Source organism: Hemiscyllium ocellatum, chromosome 12 (assembly GCF_020745735.1).
Source record: "Hemiscyllium ocellatum isolate sHemOce1 chromosome 12, sHemOce1.pat.X.cur, whole genome shotgun sequence".
In the NCBI taxonomy this organism is placed as follows: Eukaryota; Metazoa; Chordata; class Chondrichthyes; order Orectolobiformes; family Hemiscylliidae; genus Hemiscyllium; species Hemiscyllium ocellatum.
Genome location: NC_083412.1, coordinates 21,728,338 through 21,744,913, shown reverse-complemented (window position 1 = coordinate 21,744,913; position 16,576 = coordinate 21,728,338).

Genomic DNA, 16,576 nt, shown 5'->3' with positions numbered 1-16,576 from the left:
CCATGTTCCTAACCATGCCTTGAGTTCATCTGCCTTCCCTGTTAGGCCCTTGCATTGAAATAAATGAAGTTTAATTTATTAGTCCTACCTTGCCCCTGCCTGCCCTGTTTGACTCACTTCTGTTCTCCACTGTACCAGTCTCAGATTGATTTCTTTGCTCACTATCTCCCTGCGTCCCACCCCCCCCCCCCCCCCCCCCCGCCACCCCCATCTTACTAGTTTAAATCCTCCTAAGCAGTTCTAGCAAATTTCCCTGCCAGTGTATTAGTCCCCTTCCAATTTACATGCAATCCGTCCTTCTTATAGAGGTCACTTCTACCCCAAAAGAGATTCCAATGATCCAAAAATGTGAATCCTTCTCCCATATACCAGCTCCTAAGCCATACATTCATCTGCTATGTCCTCCTATTCCTGCCCTCACTAGATCGTAGCACTGGGAGTAATCCAGATATTACTACCCTTGAGGACCTCCTTTTTAAATATCTACCTAAGTCTCTGTAATCTCCCTTCAGAATCTCAACCTTTTCCCTTCCTATGTTGTTAGTTCCAATGTGGACAATGACCTCTTGCTGGCCCCTCTCCCCAGTGAGAACATTCTGCACCCTCTCTGAAACATCCTTGATCCTGGCACCAGGGAAACAACACACCATTCTGCTTTTTCTCTGCTGGCCACAGAAACTTCTGTCTGTACCTTGGACTACAGAATCCCCTAACACTATTGATCTCTTAGAAGCTGACATACTCCTCATTGCATTGGATCCAGTCTCAATACCAGAAACTTGGCTGTTCGTGCTACATTCCCCTGAGAATCCATCACCCCCTACATTTTTCAAAACAGCATACCTGTTTGAAATGGGTATATCCACAAAAGATTTCTGCCCTAGGTGCCTACCTCTCTTACCCTTCCTGGAGTTAACCCATCTGTGTGACTGTATCTGAGACTTTCCCCCCTTCCTATATCTGCCATCCATCACATACCGTTGCTGTTGCAAATTCCTCATGGCTTCTATCTGTCTTTCCAACCAATCCACTCGATCTGATAAGATTCACATCCAACAGCATTTATGGCAGATATAATCCGCAGTAACCCTTAAATTCTCTTTAAACTCCCACATCTGACAAGAAGCACATATTGCTGTACTAAAGGCCATTTTTGTTCCTTCACAATCTACAGACCCAGAAAATAACACTGTCTTATTTCTCTATAAAACACTGCACCAGGTTAAATTAATAGCTATGGCTTATATTTGAAGTTTAATCAAGAGACTTATCTCCAAAAACATATAATCAGGAAAGAACCCACTGTACTCACTAATGCAGCCTTTCTCTTGGACAGACTTAAAACAACAATTAACTTATATGATTCTGTATTGTGAACTTTGCCCAAACCGGTTCCTCCAAGATTAGTTGTGAAATTCACTGTTTGTTAATTTTCCCAGATGCACTCCAATGTCCAGCGACACATGAATTTAAAAACAGCAAAGGCAGGTTCTCTCTCTCTCTTTCCTGCACTGTCTTCACCATGTGCTTCCTTTGTCTGTTCTTCTCCCTTTTAAAACTGCTGTTGTTTTGACTTTTTTTTTCCATAGTTCAAAAACAATGCAACAGCATATAAAACAGTAATTGCTGCTCCTGGAATTCAAGGAAATCACCTCTAGCACCTAAAATACCTCAAAACAAGGAGCCACTCTTACAGCCAGAAATTTTTCCTGTTCGCCATCTTGGAGAAAACATTTTTCTTCAAATCCCCTCTAAATCTCTTGCCTTTCACCTTAAAATTATGGCTGAAAATGTGTTGCTGGTTAAAGCACAGCAGGTTAGGCAGCATCCAAGGAACAGGAAATTCGACGTTTCGGGCCAGAGCCCTTCATCAGGATCCTGATGAAGGGCTCTGGCCCGAAACGTCAAATTTCCTGTTCCTTGGATGCTGCCTAACCTGCTGTGCTTTAACCAGCAACACATTTTCAGCTCTGATCTCCAGCATCTGCAGACCTCACTTTTTACCTTAAAATTATGCTCTCCTATTATTGATCCTTCTAGTAAGGAAAACAGCTACTTTCTAGTCACCTTGTCTAAACCTTCTCAATCTTATGCACCTCTATCAGGTCTCTCCTCAATCCTCTCTGCTCCAACGAAAACAGCCCATGTTTATGCAGATTCTCTTCATAGTTGCAATGCTCCATCCCAGGCAACATTCCAATGAATTTCTTTTGCATCCCCTCCACCACCACCACCCCCCCACCCCCCGCCCCAATCCAGTCACGTCTCTTTTATAGTGGGTGTTTGGTCAAAATTCAATACTAAATGTAAAGGGCAGGGGAAGAGAATTTAATTCAAAAGATAAAAGTTATGAAATAAAAGCTTGACTTTTAAAAATTTATTTAATGAATTGATAACTTTGCACACAGTATAAAAGTTAAAAATCAAATTTAGAATAGCAATAAAATATTGTGGCATTTTGGGGAAAAGGTACAAAAATGTAAATTTATGAAGTAAAATATTGTATTTTACATCCATACATCAAACTGTTTCAAATATTGAAATACATTATTTGGTACTGTGACTTACGGGCGGCACGGTGGCACAGTGGTTAGCACTGCTGCCTCACAGCGCCAGGGACCTGGGTTCAATTCCCGACTCAGGCGACTGACTATGTGGAGTTTGCACGTTCTCCCTGTGTCTGCATGGGTTTCCTCTGGGTGCTCCGGTTTCCCCCCACAGTCACAAAGATGTGCGGGTCAGGTGTATTGGCCTTGCTAAATTGCCTGTAGTGTTAGGTAAGGGGTAAATGTAGGGGTATGGGTGGGTTGCGCTTCGGCGGGTCGGTGTGGACTTGTTGGGCCGAAGGGCCTGTTTCCACACTGTAAGTAATCTAAATTATACTAAAGTGGGAAAAGAAAATTATGTAGGGGTGGCACGGTGGCTCAGTGGTTAGCATTGCTGCCTCACAGCACCAGGGACCCAGGTTTGATTCCAGCCTTGAGCGACTGCCTGTGTGGAGTTTGCACATTCTCCTTGTGTCTGTGTGCATTTTCTCTGAGTGCTCTGGTTTTGTTCCACAGTCCAAGGATGTGCAGGTCAGGTGAATTGGCTATTCTAAATTGCCCATAGTGTTAGATGCATTAGTCAGTGGAAAATGGGTTTGGGTGGGTTACTCTTCAGAGGGTCGGTGTGGACTTGTTGGGCCGAAGGGTCTGTTTCCACATTGTAGGGAATCTAATCTAAAATCACTTCTATGAGGTAAAATATATCACTCAGTTTATTAATATTTGAGCAACACAACAGTAACTGGAACAAGATAAATCTAATGTAGATCCAAACAATTATTGGAACAGGAGAAAGTGAGGACTGCAAATGCTGGAAAACACCTTGATTTGAGCTGGGATCAGCAAATCTCTAATCCAGAATAATGTAGGCTTAGTGATGAATGCTGCCTTATTATAAGAAATATATTCATGCATAGAATTTGCATCTGGTGTCTGTTTGACTCAGTTGAAATGGTAGAGAGAAGCACAAAGTATTAGGTAACATTTTTATCCCCTGAGATGAATAAAATTCCATAAGGCAGCTACAGAGTAGCATTAGAAGATATCTGGAATCAACTTCCTTACTTGACTAGTGTGTGTTATTGTAAAAGGAGAGAAAAAAGCTAGTCGAGATAATCACCAAGGGATTACTTGGTGATCTAATTAAACCAATTGGTGGTTCAGCCACAGTAAAAGTTTTCATCAGCATGGCACTATTAGGAAATGAAAGGAGTACTTCTGCATGCTATATTTGGAGAGAGACCAAGCAGTGAAAGATTTAGAAAAATACCTGAAGGCACAGAAGAGTTGAGTAAGATTAGCATAAAACTCTGGAACAATTGAAACCTAAATCATAAATGTGGAGAGCTATTTGAGTGGGGACAGGGGTTTGTGTAGGAGTGTATTAGAGAGCCTTAGAATGTAGAATAGGACACAAGACTCAAGAAGATTATGATAACAAGGCCTAATGGAGTTTGTAACAATAAGATGAAATACGTCCTTGGAAGTAGCTGTTAAACGTTTGATTTGAATTCATTTCATTGGTGTACAGAATCATCCGAGATCAGTGAGGTGAGAGATGATGAGTAAGTATGGTCTAATCTAAGGCATTTAACTGGCAGTTTTAAAGATAACATTCCATTTTAATTTGCTATGTTCCAAAGAAGTCAATGCATAATAAAACATGTGGGATTTTATTTTACTGTTCATTTGTTGGATGTAGGCATCGCTGGCTGGCCAGCATTTTTATAGCCCATCCCTAGTTGCCCTTAAGAAGAAGCTGATGAGCTGCCTTCTTGAACCGCTGCAGTCCACCTATTGTTGACCCAAAATGCCAGCAGGGAGAGAATTTCAGAATTTTGACCCAGTGACTGTAAAGGAACGGTGATATATTTCTAAGTCAGTTTCATCAATTGCTTAGAGGAGAACTTGCAGTTGGTGTTCCCATGTATCTGCTGTCCTTGTCCTTCTAGATGGAGGTATTTATGGGTTTGGAAGGTATACCTCAGGATCTTTGGTGAATTTCTGCAGTGCATCTTGTAGATAATACCTATTGCTGCTATTGAGTATCAGTGGTGGAGGGAGTGGATGTGTGTGGATGTAGTACCAATTAAGCAGGCAGCTTTGTCCTGGGTGGTATCAAACTCCTTGAGTGTTGTTGGAGCTACCCCCATTCAGGTAGGTGGAGAGTATTCCATCACACTCCTGACTTGTTCCTTGTAGATGACGGACAGGTTTGGTGAATCAAGAGGCGAGTTACTTACCACAGTATTCCTAGCCTCTGACCTACTCTTGTGGCCACTAGCCCAGTTATATGGCTAGTCCAGTTGAGTTTCTGGTCAATGGTAACCCCCAGGTTGTTGATGGGGGAGGATTCAGTGATGGTAACACCATTGAATGTCAAGGTGCGGTGGTTAGATCGACTCTTATTGGTGATGGACATAATCTGGCATTTGTGTGGCATGAATGTTAGTTGCCACTGATCAGGCCTGGATATTGTCCAGATCTTGTTGCATTTGAACACGGACTGTTTCAGTATCTGTGGAATTGTGAATGGTGCTTAACATTATGCATTCATCAACGAACATCCCCAATTCTGACCTGATATTGGAGGGAAGGTCATTGTCAAAGCAGCTGAAGATAATTGGGCCTTGGAAACTATCCTGAGGTACTCCTGAGAGATGTCCTGGTACTGAGATGATTGACCTCCAACAACTACAACCATAAAATACTTGACTAATATTTCAGTTCTATCAATCCATCTATTTTGAATTTAATCCATTTCCTTTTATGCATCACTGAGGTGCTATCAATATGGCTTGGCCATGATCTGAATTCATCCTTTCATCCTTCACACTTGATCTGAAATTAGCCCACAGCCCCCTCTAACCTTGTTACAACACACCATTCACAGGTTTGGTTTGATTGTCATATTTATGCTAATGGTCTAAATATTGAACCACTCAAGTTTATCTCAATCCCATTTTGAAATTCTCCAATATTACATTAAAAAGGGCAAGACTGAATTACAGGGAGTTAAAAGTGACTGGTGCTTGAACTAATTTGGTATTTTAACCTTTTTTGTAAGCAAAATGTAATTATGGGCCAAAATCAACATGTAACAGGCCTGATCTAACAAAGTTGGGCAAGTGGGCTTGATGGACAGGTTTGCAATGTCCTAGGTGTATAGTGACAAATGCATATGGAGCAAAATTGTTAGACTCATGCAGTGATAGTACTTCTCCATCAGAACCATAGGTCTATTCTAGAGACAAGCATGCAATTTAGGTTGACATTTCGGTGCTGTTATATTTTGGTTGAACTGTAAAATTGAAGCAATGTTTGCCCCTAGAAGATGTCAAATGTCCCATGCCACACTTTAAAGAGGGGTAAAGGAGTTGACTTGCTAATATGTTCCCTTAATCAAATAATGACAGCTAAGGAGATCTTTTGTAGAGATCATTGAGCTAGTTGCTGACGGAATATTTCTATGCAGAAATTGGCTGTTGCATTATCCAATACAGAGGAACCTCGATTATCCGAACAAGGTGGGCGGCCACTATTTTGTTCGGATAATTGATTATTCGGATAATCGATTTTAGCTTAAACAGGTCAAGCCATACTGATCTAACTCTGTGCTCTACCAGAGAATTTGTTTAAATCTATGAGTCTACCATTTAAACAAACTAATTATTGCAGTCTGAAAATTACAGGTTAAAATGAGAAGAATGAAACCAGTACCATGAAATCCCAGCATTAAACAAGGTCCCTAACAGCTTCTATGATTGCAAGACCAATACATATCAGTTTCCAGGAACTCAGTCTCACAATAGAAAGATGGAAGCCCCATCATGCATGCATTTACGTTCTCGGCCTTTTTTTTTAAATGAATGGCCTAGTAAAGTGCCGGGATTACTGTAAAGCACTTACTTCTGCAAAGGGCTGTGTAATAACCCTTACCTAAAAAAATCCAGTCGCTGATGCTTGAACTGCTTGTGTTTCTTTGTTTTTGCCAGCGTTTTCACACGTTCTTCAATACAGGTAAATTGAATACACTTACCTCTTTGATGTAACGTTTTTGCGGGACCTTGAAGTCTTCTTCAGTTAATTGAGATTCAGAAAATTGAGGTTCCTCTGTATTAGACTAGTGGTTGCACTTCAAAAGATTTGATTTGATTTACTATTGTCACATGTGCCAAGATACAGTGAAAAGTATTGTTTTGTATGCTGTCCAGAGATGTTCCATTGTCTGTGCAGTGGCTTGAATTTCTTGTTGTTTTGAAAGATTCTAACTTCATTAGTCAACTCTGAACCAAAATAAGGTAAATCTGTTTCCTTTGTATAATATGCTCTTAACCCAACCACAATTAGATTAGTTATGCTAATATAACATTTCAACAGCATAGTTAACTTTCTTTTCAGCTACCAAAGTGCTTATTTTGTTGGGACAACACAGGCCCCACTTGCACTTAATGCAGGACCCCTTGTAAAACTACCAGGCATGCCCTGGCAAATTTCCAACAGAGCCAAGAGTAGTCTTTCCTTGGCCACTTTAAGTGTTTTAGTTAGCTTCTAAATCTACACAAAGGTGACTGTGCATTCACAGACAGTGGTAAATAAGATTTTAGGCATTATTGACATATTAAAATAAGATGTTGTGGCTATAACAGAGCCTGGGGGTGCAAGGATAACCCTTGATAGAAGGTGTCAAGGAAAGTAAGAAAGGATGAAAGAGGAAGGGGTAGGAGTACTCTTTAGGGACAGTATTGCAATGCTGGAGGAATAGGACATAACCAGAACAGTCAAGGATACAATCCCAGAACTGTCGAGGTTAGAATCAATTTGACTATAGCCAAGGAGCAAAAAAGATACAATTACATTGCTTTGTGTTATATGCAGCCATCTTCACTGGGGTACGAGTAGATCTGGTTCAGGTTACGTCAGATTCAGAGGTTGGCAGGAAATATTGTGACAGAACATTGGGCAACCGTCAAAGTGATGGTTCAGATATAGTCATGATATATTGCCTCAAAAAGGAAATGTGAGGCAAATAAATTCACAACATCTTCAATGACAGAACAGAGAACCATTTTATGATAAAGATAAAAAAGTATGCTTATGACTGATGTTAAGTAGAAAATATATTTAAAACCAGGTTAAATAAAGTAGGTTCAGAAAATTAATAAGAAACAAAATCAGAGAAGCAAAGAAGGAATATAAAGAGACCGATGTTATAAAGATGCCTCTTTATTGGTATTTGTGGATTCATGTCTGAAGGGTTGAGGAAATTGGTTCATTTGAGATGGAAATCAGATACCAGGACTTTTCTTTCTCTCTATTTTTTGTCATGAAAAGGACAGAAGTCACATGACTTGAGCTAACTCCTTTAACTTGTTTACTGGAAGTTACATTACCTCAGCTAACTGTTTGCAATTGAGGGACATAGATTAGGAAGAGGCCACTCAGCCCTTGAACCTGCTCCACCATTCTAGATCATAACTGATTATCTACCACATTGGCATATGCCTGTGCTAACCCCCATATCCCTTGATGTCATTAGAAACTAGAGATTTGTCTTGAACTTACCTAATGACTGAATGTCTTTGGTCCTTTGGGCTAGCAGATTCCAAAGATTCACCACACTGAGTGAAGAGGTTCCTCATAATCGGAATCCTAAATGGCTTGCCATTTATTCTGAGACATGCCATGTGGTTGGAGACCTTTACAGTCTTGGCAAACACTTCATATACACTTTTTGCATATATACCTTTTGTCTCTAAACTCTAGACAATGTCTCTAGCCTTGCCTCCTCCATAATTCCTCATAGAACAATTCCACCATCTCAGGATCAGTCTGGTGAACAGTCACTGCACTCCCTCCTTAGGCAGGAGATTCAGAACTGCATACAATAATCTAGGTCTAACCAGTGTTCTATACATTTGAAGCAAAACCTCTCTACTACTTAACTGAAATCCTCTTGCCTTCCAAGTTGCAAATGCACCTGCATTTTAACTTTTAGTGACTCATGGAGAAGGATATCTAAGTCCCTTTGGACAACAACACTGTCCAACCTTCTACCAAAATGGACTTATCCACATCTGCCATTTTGTTGCCAATTCATAGTATATTTAAATCCATAGGAGACTTTTTGTATTCTCCTCACAATTCACATTCTCACCAATTTTGTATCATTTGCAAGTTTGGAAATATTGCAATTGGTCATCAAGTCAAAATTATTGATATGAATTGTGATAACCTGGGAACAAACACTAGTCGCAGTTTGCCAACTTGAGAATGACCCATTTATCCCTACTCTCTGCTTTCTGCCTGAAAGCTAATCCTCAATTCATGCTAGTACATTATCCCCATAAACACGCCCTTGGCAAAAAAGGTAAAATCAAACACATGTTCTTACAGGAGATTTGTCAGAGAGAGAGAGGATCAGCATGGAACTGTTTCTTTGGGTCTTCAGCTAAAATTTGACTTGCAGCTGCAAAACAGCCAGAGTGCTAAAACTAAAACAAACCAGAGAAAATTTGTGCTGGGAGAATTGGCCACTCCCCTTTCATTGTACATGTGTTTTTTTTAAACTTGAAAGACTTTTGCTTGAAGCAGTATCCATTAGGTATAATCAATTTGGCCCCAAAACCCAGACAAACCAGGCACATCAGAACCTCTACCTTTATGACCCCTCTCTAAAAAAAAGGACAGAATAACATTGTCAAAAAAGCAGCATCTTCACGGTAATTTGTGGTAGCAGGCCATGTGATGACAAATCCTGGTGTGTGGGGGTAAGGGAAAACATGAGGAAGGGTGCTCAAGCCCTAAAATTGATTAACTGAATATTATGTCCTGAAGGCTTCAGAGTTACTAAGCAGAAAATGAAGTGCTGTTCTTCCAGATTGCACTGAGCTTTGATGGAGTACTGCAGCAAACCCAAGACAGAGACATTGGCCAGATAACACAGTGGTGTATTGAAGTTACAGGAAACTGGAAATTCAGGGTCTTTTTTTTTCCAGATACAACATTGGTGTTCTGCAAAGCTCTCACCCACAGTCAAAAGTGTGGTGCTGGAAGAGCACAGCAGGCCAGGCAGCATCTGAGGAGCAGGACATCAAGAATGATAAAGGGTTATACCTGAAACATTGACTCTCTTGCTCCTTGGACGCTGCATGACCTACTGTGCTTTTCCAGTATTACATGGTTTGACTCTGATCTCCAGCATCTGCAGTCTTCACTTTCTCAAAGTTGTCACCCAATCTGCACTTCACTTCCCCATGTAGAGGAGACCACATTGTGAGCAGTGAAAACAGTAGGCTAGATTAAGTGATGTGTTAGGGCCTTGGATAGTGAAGTGGGAGGAAGTAGATGGGAAGGTGATACACCATAGCAGTTACAGAGGAAGGTGCCATTGTGGGCATGTGTTGGCAGTGAAAGAGGGAATGGTCCTTTGAGAAGGCTAACAAGGAAGTGGAGGTGAATATGCGCCTGGTGGTAGCATCCCCCTGGAGGTAGCAGAAATGATAGTGTATAGCTGGAAGAAAGACAACCACTCAACCTTTGCCATATTTTGAGAAACCCTCTTTTGCCAACTCACTCAGCCAATCTAAATCTCTGGAAGCTTGTTAGCATTCTCTTCACAATTCATATTCCTATCATTTTTTTCTGAGAGACTTGCCAAGTTTCTCCAGCAATTTCTGTTTTTGATTCTGTCATCCTTTTCTGAACTGGCTTCTGTAAAACCTTGGATCTGACCTCCGTGCAACTTTAGACCCGCAGCAATATGGTTGTCTTTTAACTGCCATCCAGAAAATTAAGGATGAGTAATGATGGAAAAGCATAGACCAGATCTAAAAATTGAAGTTCTAAATTGGAGAAAGGTCAATTTTGATGGTATTAGGCAAGAACTTTCGGAAGCTAATTGGGGGCAGATGTTCGTAGGTAAGGGGACGGCTGGAAAATGGGAAGCCTTCAGAAATGAGATTACGAGAATACAGAGACAGTATATTCCTGTTAGGGTGAAAGGAAAAGTTGATAGGTCTAGGGAATACTGGATGATTAAAGACATTGAGGGTTTGGTTAAGAAAAAGAAGGAAGCATATGTAAGGTATAGACAGGATAGATCGAATGAATCCTTAGAAGAGTATAAAAGAAGTAGGAGTATACTTAAGAGGGAAATCAGGAGGGCAAAAAGGGGACATGAGATAGCTTGGGCAAATAGAATTAAGGAAAATCCAAAGAGTTTTTACAAATACATTAAGGACAAAAGGGTAGCTAGGGAAAGAATAGGACCCCTCAGAGATCAGCAAGGGGCCCTTGTGTGGAGCCACAGAACATTGGGGAGATACTAAATGAATATTTTGCATCAGTATTTACTGTGGAAAAGAATATGGAAGATATTGACTGTAGGGAAATAGATGGTGACATCTTACAAAATGTCCATATTACAGCGGAGGAAGTGCTGGATGTCTTGAAACGCATAAAGGTGGATAAATCCTCAGGACCTGATCAGGTCTACTCTAGAACTTTGTGGGAAGCTAGAGAAGTGATTGCTGGGCCTCTTGCTGAGATATTTGTATCATCAATAGTCACAGATGAGGTGCCAGAAGACTGGAGGTTGGCTAACGTTTAGGAAGGGTGGTAAGGACAAGCCAGGGAACTGTGATGGGCAGGTTGTTGGAGGGAATCCTGAGGGACAGGATGTACATGTATTTGGAAAGGCAAAGACTGATTAGGGTTAGTCAACATGGCTTTGTGTGTGGGAAATCATGTCTCACAAACTTGATTGCGTTTTTTGAAGAAGTAACAAAGAGGATTGATGAGGGCAGAGCGGTAGATGTAAGGCATTCGACAAGGTTCCCCATGGGAGACTGATTAGCAAGGTTAGATTTCATGGAATACAGGGAGAACTAGCCATTTGGATATAGAACTGGCTCAAAGGTAGAAGAGGGTAGTGGTGGAGGGTTGTTTTTCAGATTGGAGGCCTGTGACCATTGGACTGCCACAAGGATCGGTGCTGGGTCCTCTACTTTTTGTCATTTACATAAATGATTTGGATGCGAGCATAAGAGGTCAACTTAGTAAGTTTGCAGATGATACCAAAATTGGAGATGTAGTGGACAGAAAAGGTGGTTACCTTAGATTACAACAGGATCTTGGCCAGATGGGCCAATGGGCGGATAAGTGGCAGATGGAGTTTAATTCAGAAAAATGTGAGGTGCTGCACTTTGGGAAAGCAAATCTTAGCAGGACTTACACACTTAGTGGTAAAGTCCTGGGGAGTGTTGCTGAATAAAGAGACCTTGGAGTGCAGGTTCGTAGCTCCTTGAAAGTGGAGTCACAGGTAGATAGGATAGTAAAGCAGGTGTTTGGTATGCTTTCCTTTATTGGTCAGAGTATTGAGTACTGGAGTTGTGAGGTCATGTTGTGGCTGTACAGGACATTGGTTAGGCCACTGTTGGAATATTGCATGCAATTCTGATCTCCTTCCTATCAGAGGGATGTTGTGAAACTTGAAAGGGTTCAGAAAAGATTTACATGGATGTTACCAGGGTTGGAGGATCTGAGCAAAAGGGAGAGGCTGAACAGGCTGGGGCTGTTTTCCCTGGAGCGTCGGAAGCTGAGAGGTGACCTTATAGAGGTTTACAAAATCATGAAAGGCATGGATAGGGTAAATAGTCAAAGTCTTTCCCTTGCGTCGGGGAGTCCAGAACTATAGGGCATAGATCTAGGATGAGAGGGGAAAGATATAAACGAGACCTACAGGGCAACTTTTTCACACAGAGGGTAGTATGTTGTGGAATGAGTTTCCAGAGGAAGTGGTGGAGGCTAGTACAATTGCAACATTTAAGAGGCATTTGGATGGGTATATGAATAGGATGGGTTTGGCGGGATATTGTGTGGGTGCTGGCAATTGGGACTAGATTGGGTTGGGATATCTGGTCAGCATGGACGAGTTAGACCAAAGGGTCTGTTTCCATGCTGTACATCTCTATGACTATGACTCTATGACTCTAAGTGCTGGCCAAGCCAATGATGCCACATCCCATGAATGAATTTTCAAAAGTCAAAGGTTTCACCTACATCAACTCTGGTAGTAACACCCTCAAAAACTCTCAGGTTTGGCAAACAGGATTTCCCCTTCATGAATTCATGTAGACTCTGCCCAAATAGAAATTATTTAAATATCCAACAATTACATCCTTTATTTGGATTCTAGTATTTTTCTTCCTACTGATATCAGGCTAGTAGGTCTGTAGTTCCTTGTTTTATCTCTCCTTCTTTTGTTAAACAGAAATTGGGTTATATTTGTGACCTTCCAATCTGCAGGCAACATTGCAGAGTTAATAGAATTTGGAAAGATAATCACCAATGCATCCAATACTTCTCTTGCATCTTTTAATACTTTCGGGTAAAGATCATTGGTACCAGGAATTTTTAGCTTTCATTTCCATTAATTTATCCAGTACTTTATTTTGCCTAACATAATTTCTTTCAGTTCCAGTCTCGTTAGATTGTTGGGATTTTATTTTTTACAAGGAAACTCTTGTGTCTTTCTTATGAAGATAAATTAATTAGCTTTGTGCTATTTCTCTAGTTTCCATTATAAATTCTTCTGTGTCTGCCTGGAATGGAATCACATTGGTCTTTGCCAACGTCTTCCTCTTTACATACCTTTAGAAGTACTTACTGTAAGTCACATGTCACATGTTTAAGTTTATAGCTGTCAAGAGTGTGGCAATTTGAAAATGTTTTGGAGTTCAGTTAGAGAGTAAATTATAACTTGGTGAAGGGTAGCTGGAAGAAAAGGCTCCCAGCTTGGTTTTTGCCACTTCTTCAGAAACCTTTCTGAGGAGCCTATGTGAGAGCTCCTACGTAAAAGTCAAAATAGCAAAACATGAAAGGCTTCTCTAAGTTTCCTCTCGATCCTGAATGAACTGCATCTGAAGTGGTCCCAATGGGATAACAATGTGTGTCTAGTGACTGATGCTGGTGTCAAGTGACCCATCTACTGGTTCAATGACATGAGACTGGAAGCGCTCTGGGATTTTCTTCTCACTTCTGCTAAGAAGATTCATTCTTTTTGTTTTCTCTCAGAAGAAAAACAATTTGGCTAAAATGTTTGAAAACAAAGTTAATCACTGCCGAGAAAATTTCATTTTTTTTAAACTGTGTGTGGGGAAGCAAAATTTAGATGAGTAAATAAATAATGTTTCTATGTCAATATTTAAATCTGTGTTTGTTTTGCCTATTTGTTGAATAACTTGCATTATTATAATAAATCATCATTTTGTGTATTAAAGAAATTGGCTTGACGGATCTTTTCAAGCTGAACGTGCTATGGATAAATTATATAATTTATTTAGTCTTATGCAGATAAACAAAGAAAGTTACCTCAGAGTACAATGGCACCTTGGTCTGATGGACCAATGGGCTGAGGAGTGAAAGATGGAGTTTAATTTAGATAAATGTGAGGTGTTGTATTTGGAAAGGCAAATCAGGGCAGGATTTATATACTTAATGGTAAGGTCCTGGAGAGTGTTGCTGAACAAAGAGAATTTGGAGTGCAGTTTCATAATTCCTTGAAAGTGGAGTCAAAGGTAGCTAGGATAGTGAAGAAGACATTTGGTATGCTTGCCTTTACTGGTCAGTGCACAGAGTATAGGAGTTGGGAGGTCATGTTGCAGCTGTACAGGACATTGATTGGGCCACATTTGGAATATTGTGTGCAGTTCTGGTCTATCGGCTATCGGAAGGATGTTGCGAAATTTGAAAGGGTTCAGAAAAGATTTATAAGGATGTTGCCAGGGTTGGAGGGTTTGAATATAGGGAGGGGCTGTATGTGCTGGGGCTTGTTTGCCCTGGAGTACCGGAGGATGAGGGATGACTTTCTAGAGGTTTATAAAATCATTAGGGGCACGGCTATGGTAAATAGACAAGGTCCTTTCCCTGGAGTGAAAGATTCTAGAACTAGAAGGCATAGGTTTTGGGTGAGAGGGGAAAGATTTAAAAGGGCCCTCGGGCAACATTTTCACGCAGAGAATGATGCATGTATGGAATGAGCTGCCAGGGGAAATGGTGAAGGCTGATAAAATTCCAATATTTAAAAGGCATCTGGATGGGTATATGAATAGGAAAGGTTTAGAAGGATATGGCCAAATGCTGGCAAATGGGACTAGATTTATTTCGGATATCTTGTTGGCATGGACAAGTTGGACTGAAGGATCTGTTACGATGCTGTACATTTCTGTGACTTAAGACTCTATTTATATTTATGTTGTGACAAGTGGAGTGGTTGGACTAGAAATGTAGTGCACTATTTGAAACTTAGTCATAACATTAGCAGCTAACATAAAAGGCATTTAATAGTAAGAAGCTGGTAAAAGGAGGAGTGAGCACTTTTAAGGATCAAAAATAGACTTACAAAAGGAGGCAGACAACTTGATTGAGGTATTAAATGAATACTCTGCATCTGTCTTTACCAAGGAAGAATATTATACCCAGGGCTTGATGAAACTGGAAATTTAGTCATTATAGTGGTTTAAAATTGATAGAGGAGGCATATAAAGTTAACAAGGTACCAGGACGAAATTAATATATCCAAAGAAACTGAGGGAAGTGAGAATAAAAGCTGCGGAGGCATTGGTCATAATTTTCCAGTCTTTCACAAAGTCAGGAGTGGTATCAGTGACTGAAGAGTTGGAAACATTTTGACATTGTTCAAAAAAACTTTATTCATATAGACACAGAGTACAAAAGCAAGAAGTTTCATTTGAACTTGTATAAGATACTAATATGACCTCAAGTGGATTATTGCTTTCAGTTCTGGGTATCACATTTTAGAAAGGACCTGAAGCCATTGGAGACAATGTAGAGAAGGTTTCCGAGATTAGTTCCATGGATGAAGAATTTTTATTATGTACAGTAGAGAACTTGGAATGGTTAAGCTGAGATCTTGTAGATATTAAAATTTGTGAGAGATCTGGACAGAATAAAAAACAGAGGCATGTTTTCCCACTTGTGAAAAGATTGACCACAGGAGAGTACAGATTCAAAATAATCTGTAAAAGAAACAAAAGTGATATGAGAAAGATTTTTTCACACGAAGTGTAGTTAGGGGAATGTGTTGCCAGAGAGTATGGTGCAGGCAGATTCAATCAGCATATTCAAAACAGAAATAGATGGTTATCTAGAAAAGAATAATATGCAGGTTTTCAGAGAGAAAGCATGAGCATTGCACCAAGTAATATATTCATTTGGAGAGCTGGTGCACATATGATAGACTGAATAGCCTCCTTCTGCATTGTAAGAGTCCTATGATTTTGTGATTCTGAGTTAAGGAATTTGCATAGACGTGAGGGAAATGATCTTGTAGGCGATGTTAGATTGCTCCACAAAGAACCTGCATAGACTCCATGGGCCAAATGGTTTTCTTCTGTACTGTCGTAACTCCATAATTTGATGGGCACTTATACAAACTTTCCTCCTACTTTCTAAAAAAAATTTAATCTAGCCATCAATTTGCTGACTGTGATTTACTAACTCACCGTGCAGAAACATATCATGTATTTCATCATGGTTATGGTCCAATGTAATACACCACAATTCAGAGTTACAAATCTGACACTTGCGTTCTATAAAATTATTGTTAAAGAATTTTGGACTTTCCAAGAATGTCTTTTAATATCTGATTTTAAAAAAGAATAAAAGAATATATTTGTAAATCTTAATCACTTTCTGAAGAAACACTGGATTATTAATTTAAGCAAAGATCAGAATGCTAAAAACTTAGTTTATTGCCTCATTTCAAAATTGATCATGTTTACTACTTGCTGCTTGGGTAGAATTTTTCTCAGACAGTTAGTAAGGTATGACATTGAGGCAGGTCTGAGGAATTGATACAAAACAATGTTTGCAGCTGCGAAATAGATATTAAAGTTGGAAGAACAGATAAATTATTAGTGTTGGAATTGAAAATAATTGAAATATATTGTGACCAAAAATGATATCTTACATTTATATAGCACTTTTAACAGCACATAAAGACACAT